The sequence below is a fragment of the Armigeres subalbatus genome, chromosome 2 (genome assembly GCF_024139115.2).
Source record: "Armigeres subalbatus isolate Guangzhou_Male chromosome 2, GZ_Asu_2, whole genome shotgun sequence".
NCBI lineage: Eukaryota > Metazoa > Arthropoda > Insecta > Diptera > Culicidae > Armigeres > Armigeres subalbatus.
In genome coordinates, this window is record NC_085140.1 from 402,507,249 (window position 1) to 402,515,899 (window position 8,651).

The following is an 8,651-nucleotide window of genomic DNA, read 5'->3' on the forward strand; positions in this document are numbered from 1 at the left end:
CAAATTTATATTTTTCATGTAGGTAGCTCACCAAAAATTTAATGGTCGTGTGCGTATCCAAAATATACTGACAGCTAAGGAAATTACATTTTCAGTAAATCATTCGTTTCACCAAAAATTTGCTGAGAGTTTGACTTCGTGACTTGTCAAAAAGTCGACAGAAGTTTTACCAAATTGCTGAAATCCTTAATGGAAATTTAAATTTTTAAAGGTTTGACACACTCGAGTTTTGTGCAATTAAATATAAAACCGTCTAAGACGAATTAAGTACTGTCCATTTAATTCCACCAGTTAATTTTCGTTATCTTTGCAGATACGTATTTCGACCACACAGTTGTGGTCGAAATACGTATCTGCAAAGATAACGAAAATTAACTGGTGAAATTAAATGGACAGTACTTAATTCGTCTTAGACGGTTTAATACATTCCACTAAACGAGCTTAATATATTTTTCCAATTAAATATATTTGCCTATTTTATTCATTTTTTAAATCCTACCATAGTTTGCACATTCAGTCAAACTGGAAAAGGGGCGTAAGGATCGTATCCGACCGTTCTACTTCTGAGATTCAGTACAATATCCTTATTATGGCCTACCAAAAAGAGCCCTATAATGTGCCATCAAAAGTAATAGAAGCCATGAAAAACTTAAACTTTTCAGAAAACTTCTTAGAAATATGAACCTTTGGTGGTAGCAAAACTTTTTTTATTTCATTTTTTTTTATAAAATAATCTTCTACTATCATTTGCCTGATAATAAAAAAGCATCTCGCCGGCCTGCGTAGACCAGATCTTCACTTTATGTAACTCATTCGTTTAGGAGAATCACCGGAAAAGCGATAATTTCATTTCCATACGAATGCAACACACGTCATTGGATCATTGGATCGAAACCTGCCATCGAAATGAGCCCATTAAAAGTAGGTTTCAGACACACGCCAGTCAGTGCAGCAAAATATCAAAATCCCCAAAACAGTATCTCGTGTTATCAGGTAGTAGAAGTTGCGTGAATTTTATAATCAGCCAAATTTTGTCAACGGAAATCTGACGAAACAGTAATGCAGCGATGAATATTCAACGGATCGCGCGATCGGAGGCTTGGCTCACGGGTCGTCAGTTATACTCGAGAGCAATTATGCCGTCATTCGTGTACTTTGCGTATTGTACATCAGTTGCTGGTACCGCGACTATATCTCAGGAGAAGAAAAAGGCGTTGAAAAGACATTCATAATTACAGACTTGTTAGCAGATGTTTTATCAAAATGTAAAAATGACTTCCTTTCATTACGTTGATCAATGATGATAATCGCTGCAAGTAGTTGACTTCTGAACCAATAGTATGGAGAGGGAAATCATGTCATCATAAGTATGTTAGTAGGAAAGTAAAAATTCGTTTCTGAAGTGTAAGACAATTATGACTAGATTGAGATGCCTGGTTATATAATAACTAATATGTATCTATGAAATAAGTATTAGATAATATCGTATAGCTTTCTAGTTAAAGCCAAAGTAAAAACTGCAGCTTGATATAAGTCAAACTACGTAGTAATAATATGACATCCGAGAGCATATTTGCATCGTATTCACACCGATATATTGACCAGCCCTCCCGTACTACTTAGTCATGCTTGGTCGACAACTAAGAAACTTTGCCCAAATGCAAAAGAATGTGTGGATATGAGCGTGTATGTATGTACATAAAATAGTGTGCCGTACGGCTGAACACCTTTATATAATCTCTTAAAATGCACTAAAGTGCACTTTTGGTTAACTATCAATTCTCCCACAGCCAACATTTCGTGCTCCCGGAGGTGCAGATTTGCTATAGGGGATGGAGGGGCAATATGCCCTAGCTAAGCATAGACTGCTTTTATGCCTTAGTTATAACGATTTTCATGGGTGTTTCTACCTCACGCAACTGTTAAACAATATTAACACGCAAACAATTTGCAACTGAAACTCTGTGTTTGCTGGTTGACTATTTATTTTGGTTTATGTTGTTTTATTGTCAAAAAGCCAACTTTCCATTTCGATGGCAAAAAAATACTGTCAAGTTCCTTCAAGAAAAGGGGAAGATTAATTATTTGTAAATTTATTACCAGACCCCTTGTAAAACCCCCATGACATGGCAGATAACAGTAGGCTGCTCATTTCTCATCTCTGTATACAATCAAGATAAGCTGCATATCGTGAGAGATATATTTACAAATTGTAACCAGATTGAATTGGGGTTAATTATGCATTTTTAGTTGTTTGGGCAGGGTAGATGGAGATTAGAGTGGGGCGTCATGGTCATTTTTTCAAATCAATGGTTTTTCGAAGCCATTCTGGGTCCTGAACAACTGTGCAGAATTTGGGACCGATTGGTTTCTTCCTCGCTTTCCGCATCGCGTTTGAAGTTTGTATGGAAATTAGTATGGGAGAACGTATATTTTTGCATTTCTACTACTAGAGATTTCAGTTCATCGTAAACCAAATGGCACATTGCCTTAAAGTATAACCCAAAGGATGCCAAAAAACTTTGCTGAAGAAGGCACGTTGCTGGAACGTCCACGAAAAAAGTTATAACGCTTCGAACATTGAGTAGTCAAACCATATGCAAAAAATCGTTTATTCTACCAGCACTGCCGTACTACGTACACCAATAATTTAACTGAGTGTTATTTCAAAATAATTGATCTTATAGGGCTTTAGAGCTAATGGGAGCTATCCGGAATTATTTCACAAAGATAAAAATCCGACAAGAAGGAAGATGGGTTTTGCCCTTCGATAACCATATACATGTCCGGTAGTGCTGGCAGAAACATTGATTTCTTGCATATGGTTTGAACAATCAATTTTCGAAACATAATAACTTTTTTTGTAGACCTTCCAGATACGGTCCTTGTTCGGCAAAGTCTTTCGGCATCTTCCAGACTATATGCTAACGTATTGAGTCACGGGATTGATGATAAATTGAAGCCGCTAAGAGCAAAAATGTAAAAAAAAGTACTTTTTCCCATACTAATCTCCATGTAAATTTAAAACGCGATGCGGCATGCGAGGTTGCAACCAATCGAGCCCATATTTTGCACAGTTGATTGGGGTCCGAAAACTATTCAGAAACTCCTTGATCTCACTTGATCGGACGAAGTTTGCGTTTTTCCATACAACTGCGCCCACTCTAATGGAGATATTAAAAACGTTCATCATCATATAAGGATACATGGAGAAGCATGGTGCATTGAAAAACCAAGTCTTTGTGACTAAACTTTTTATGCAAATTACTAGCTTTATGTACCCGGCCTTGCTCGGAGTTGCCAGTTTGGTTCACAGTTTTTTTCACAATCGAAAAATAATAAAACCAATTGATTAACAGGGTAATTGTGTTTACTTGTTGATACTTCATCATTTGAGTAAAAGAAGGCTTTTGGAAATATTGACTGATTTTAAAGAAGGGGGTTTGAATAGCCTTATTCCGGGCAAACTTCTATTTCTAAAGAAGGGAAAACATCCACCGATGTCTTATCACGGGCAAACGCATATTTTTAAAGAAGGGATCACACCCACCATTGCCTTATTCCGGGAAAATGCCTACTTTTAAAGGAGAAATCACATCCACCATCCAGAAGAAAACACATTATTCATTGCTTTTCACTGGGCAAACTATGATTCCGATGAAGGGTAACAATTATCATTGGTTTATACCCCGCAAATGCATGCTTTCTATGAAGGATTTTTCTGATGCTGTTCAGTATTATCCCAAATTCACTTCATGTCGAATGACCTTAGGCCAAATAGTGTTATGTTGATGACCTGCTTCATTCAGGGATACGTCATTTTCAGGGAAATGTTATTGTCGAGGATTTTCTATTTTTGAGGAATTGTTTTCGGAGCATTGTACAATGTCAAAGAACCTCAGATGAACTAAAGAAGAAGGATTTTAAATTAAGTCGTTTTCTAAACAATATCCAACCCCAACATCCTCCCGCATTTCAAAAACTCCTCCAAGCCTCTCTAAAATAGTTTCCTTTGGGTAAACAATACGTGTTTAAATATTTGGTTTGAATTCACCCATGCGATAAAAAGGTATACTAAACTGTTCGTTTAATAAATATATTCTCTCTCGTTCAGCTATGACAGTCCTACCCAGTCTGATGTAGTCTTTCATAGACAGAGAATATGGTTTCCAAATTTGGTGAACATCGGAAATGGGTTCAGAAGTTATGCTGAATAGATCGCCAACTAAACAATACCTCTCTCTCACAACCTCCCCATTTTAAACGGACCTACCAATATCCACTAAAATCGTTTCCTTAGGATAGACAATATTTGATACAAATTTGGTTCAAATCGGTCATGGGGCTCAAGACTTACATTGAGTTGATCGATTGCTAAACAATACCCTTTCCCACATACCATCTCTTATTTCCCAAGAGCATGCTTAACCTCCCTTCCGTGGTTAAGATAAAGAATGTGTGTTCCAAATTTGGTTGATATCGGCTGAGGGTTTAGAAGTCACACTAAGTTGATCGATAACTTAGCAATTGCCCTCCTCCTTACCTCCCCTTTTCCAAAAAGCATCCCTAACCCCCCTATCGTCGTCTCCTTAAGAAAAAGAATAGGTGTTCCAAATTTGGTTGAGATTGGCCAAGGGGTTCAGAAGGTACACTGAGTTAATCGATGACTAAGCAATACCCCTTCCCCACACCCTCCCCCTTTTCCGAACAGCATCCATAACCCCCTATCGTCGTCTCCTTAAGATAAAGAATGTGTGTCCCAAATTTAGTTGAGATCGGCCAAGGGGTTCAGAAGGTACACTGAGTTGATGGATGACTAAGCAATACCCCTCCCCCCACACCCTCCCCCTTTTCCGAACAGTATCCATAATCCCCCTATCACCGTCTCCTTAAGATAAAGAATGAGTGTTCCAAATTTGGTTGAGATCAGCCAAGGGGGGGTATGAATGCTGTTCGAAAAAGGAGGTGTGGGGAGGGGTATTGCTTAGTCATCCATCAACTCAGTGTACATTCTGAACCCCTTGACCGATATCAACCAAATTTGGGACACACATTCTTTATCTTAAGGAGACAATGCTGGTGGGGTTATGGATGCTGTTCGGAAAAGGGGGAGGGTGTGGGGGGAGGGGTATGTGCACAGTTCAAGTTTCCGGGGCATTCTCATTTTAGAGTCCTTTTGAAACGCGCAGAGGGTTACGGCGAGGTGATGGTCTTTCGTGTCTGCTATACAACATCGCTTCGAAGCGGGTATTACAAAGAGTTTGTATTGGTGGTAGAGAAATCGAGGTGGTTGAACAATTCGTGTACTTGGGCTCACTGGTGACCGCCGAAAACGATACCAGCAGGAACATTCAGAGACGCATCTTGTCAGGAAATCGAAAGGTACGTTTGAATCCGAAATCTCCGATCGAATAGAGTTCGCCGCCGTACCAAACTGACTAGTTCTCTACAGACTACAGACTCCAAAGACTGCGTCGTAAGTGATGTCAGCCATGGACCGAGTTGACTTGAGTAAACTTTTATGTTCTGCACAGGCCACTCCGGCCTTAGTATGAGTAAATAATAATACTAATAATGGGAAATCCATTCATCGTTCATACTTTCACACATCGTTACTTTCTAAAATGTACCCAAGAAATATTTAAAATAAAACTTATTTCGCTATGTTCCCATGAGAAATAACTCAAATAAAAAAAATGCTTCTCCACGCATATTTTGCATCACATTTTTGACTTATAATTTTTAGATATTTACTCATAATTTTTTCATACTGTCTGGTACAGATTTTTGAAGACTTTAGGACAGATGAAATTTTTTTTTATAATTTATAATGATGTCGGTGGGGTATTAGGTTGCCCATATACGGATGTAATTTTAGGTATTTTTGTGTTTCCGTTTGCTCAGGACCACGTTTTTTGTTATTTTGGCGCTAGTAAGCCAATTTATGTAGGTAGTCATATTTGTAACACGAATCAATATTCATCTGATTTCTAAAAACGTGATAGGGAGACGGCAGGTATTTTCGTCTGTTCGTCATAGTCTCGAAAACCAATAAAAGAGACGCTTTTTTGTAAAACTCATACGTACCAAATCGTAAATTCAGGAGAAACGTTCTGCTATAGTGGAGTTCTAGCAAATGTACGTTGCTTTCGTTGGTTTTAGCCCTTATGACGATGGACGGAAATACCTGCTGTGTCCCTACGCTCTAAAGAGTATTCAAAATCCTCACTTTTGTGTTTGTAAATTGTGATTGTTCTCGAAACATCCAGTGGGGTAGGTTGGCCGAATTTTGTATGCGCTGTTTGGCCGAGTATAAATTCAGTAAATACCAATCGGCACAAATTTTAACCGATTTCCCAATAAAAGCAGCATTGAAGGGAGAGAAAATTATATCAAACGTAAGTATACTCTGGCAGAGGAAAAGAAAGCAGCGAGAGTTGTAAAAAGTTCACTAACAATGTCAAAAAGACTAAAATGTCTATTAGCTCCTGCGATCCGGAAGATGCTGCCAGTCGAACTATTTCTCGAACACGACGATACGCCACATCGTCGTTGACGCCAAGTGCCCGGATTTGAAGCTGAAATTCCCTGATCCCAAATTTAATTATTTATTAATTAAATATTAAATATATATTAAATATCATCATATTAAATAAGGTCAGTCTCATAATGAGTGATACCAATGTGATACAACAATAGATTTGGAAAATTACCAAAGCGATTAATAATTATGTCATGTGTGATCCAAAATTTTGGGAGAATCTATGCTGTCGCATACAACTTATTGCCATGTGAAACATGCATTTTTCCACCCACGCATATATAATCACTCGTTACTCAAACACTTTGTTCCTTTGTTTCGAAAAATGGAGTGCGTATAAATATTTTATCCTCAGATCATGTTTCACTTATTTTCACTAGCCTACCCATCTGTATCTGCCGTAATCTGAAAAAGCGACGTAGGGACACGGCAGGAATTTCCGTCCATCGTCGTAGTGGCTAAATCCTAACGAAAGCAACGTACATTTGCTAGAACTCTACTATAGCAGAACGTTTCTCCTTTGCTTACGATTTGGTACGAATGAGTTTTACAAAAAAGCGCCTCTTTTATTGGTTTTCGAGACTATGATGAACAGACGAAAATACCTGCCGTGTCCCTATACGCCAAATTACAACATACCTACATATTTTCCATTTTTCTGTTAAAGAGCTCGATGAATATTACTCGCTAGCACCATTTTTGGAAAATGGCGTATACGACACTTTTTTAATTTACGGCAGTGTAGGATGTATCGATTTTACAGCTTAATATGTAGGAACGTTTTGTTTATTTTTAGTAGAGGGCGGAGACGGGCCAGCCTCGGGCTGAAAGTCTCCTTAATAAAGACACAAAAAAAAATATTTTTAGTAAGTACAGCAATTTTATGGCAGTTTCGTCTTTTGTATATTTTTACTTTTTCCCTAAATTATTACTTTTTTGACAACTTTATGTGCCTCAAGATTTTTACTATGGCATATACAATGAAACTGTATCAGTGCAAATTCAGAGATGGTACAACAAGTGTAGGATATTGCATCATGAAATATTTGTTTATTTACAGTTCTTTCTTTGGCCCTGTTGTGGTAGAAAAATAAGCATCACATATGATAAAGTGATAGGGGCTTCCAAACAGCCTTGCGAGCAACAGCGTCGGATTACCAATCCGAAGATGATGAGTTCGAGGGAAATATTGTAGACTCCATGGCAGAGCAGTGAGCCTAGTGTATTCGGGGTGTGCTTACAGTGGAATATCTTCACCTGTCGTAAGACTGCATATCAGCGTGCCGTTTCGCCATTAGAGCATCATCAACCAAATCGAAATAATCGATTTATTGATTTATTTATGAATTGATTTATCGATTTATTGATTAAATGATTTATTAACTTATTGAATTATTAATTTGTTGATTTCTTCTTACTTATTTACTTACTTACTTACTTACTTACTTACTTACTTACTTACTTACTTACTTACTTACTTACTTACTTACTTACTTACTTACTTACTTACTTACTTACTTACTTACTTACTTACTTACTTACTTACTTACTTACTTACTTACTTACTTACTTACTTACTTACTTACTTACTTACTTACTTACTTACTTTATTTTTTTTTATACATTCATTTACTTATTTAAATTTTTATTCAGTAATTCATTTGTGTTTTATTAATAATAATTTATGTTCTCAATATGCCTGCTGATGCATTTACTGCTACATATTACAGCAAAATTCGCGAAGTGATAAGTAAGAAACAGACGAAAGATAAAAAAAATAACTTATGCTTATGGTACTTAGTGCCTCCACGAGTCACATAAAATGTTGGGACGTCGATTCAATAATTGTAGGGCCATAGGATTGTGCTTTTGACTAGAACTAAGCTATGAAAGGCCAAATATTCAAGAGAACATACAATGTTGCATAAAAAATATGTAGATTTGCAAGGCAATTAAAGAAGCGAAATTCAATTATGTTTTCAAATTCTCCACAACAATTATGTAGGTACATGACATATGTATCATACATCTATCAGACATTCGAACGCAACATGGCTTGAAAATTGCTTTCAACATTGAATTCAATATTTAGTGTTACAAGTCGTTTCAC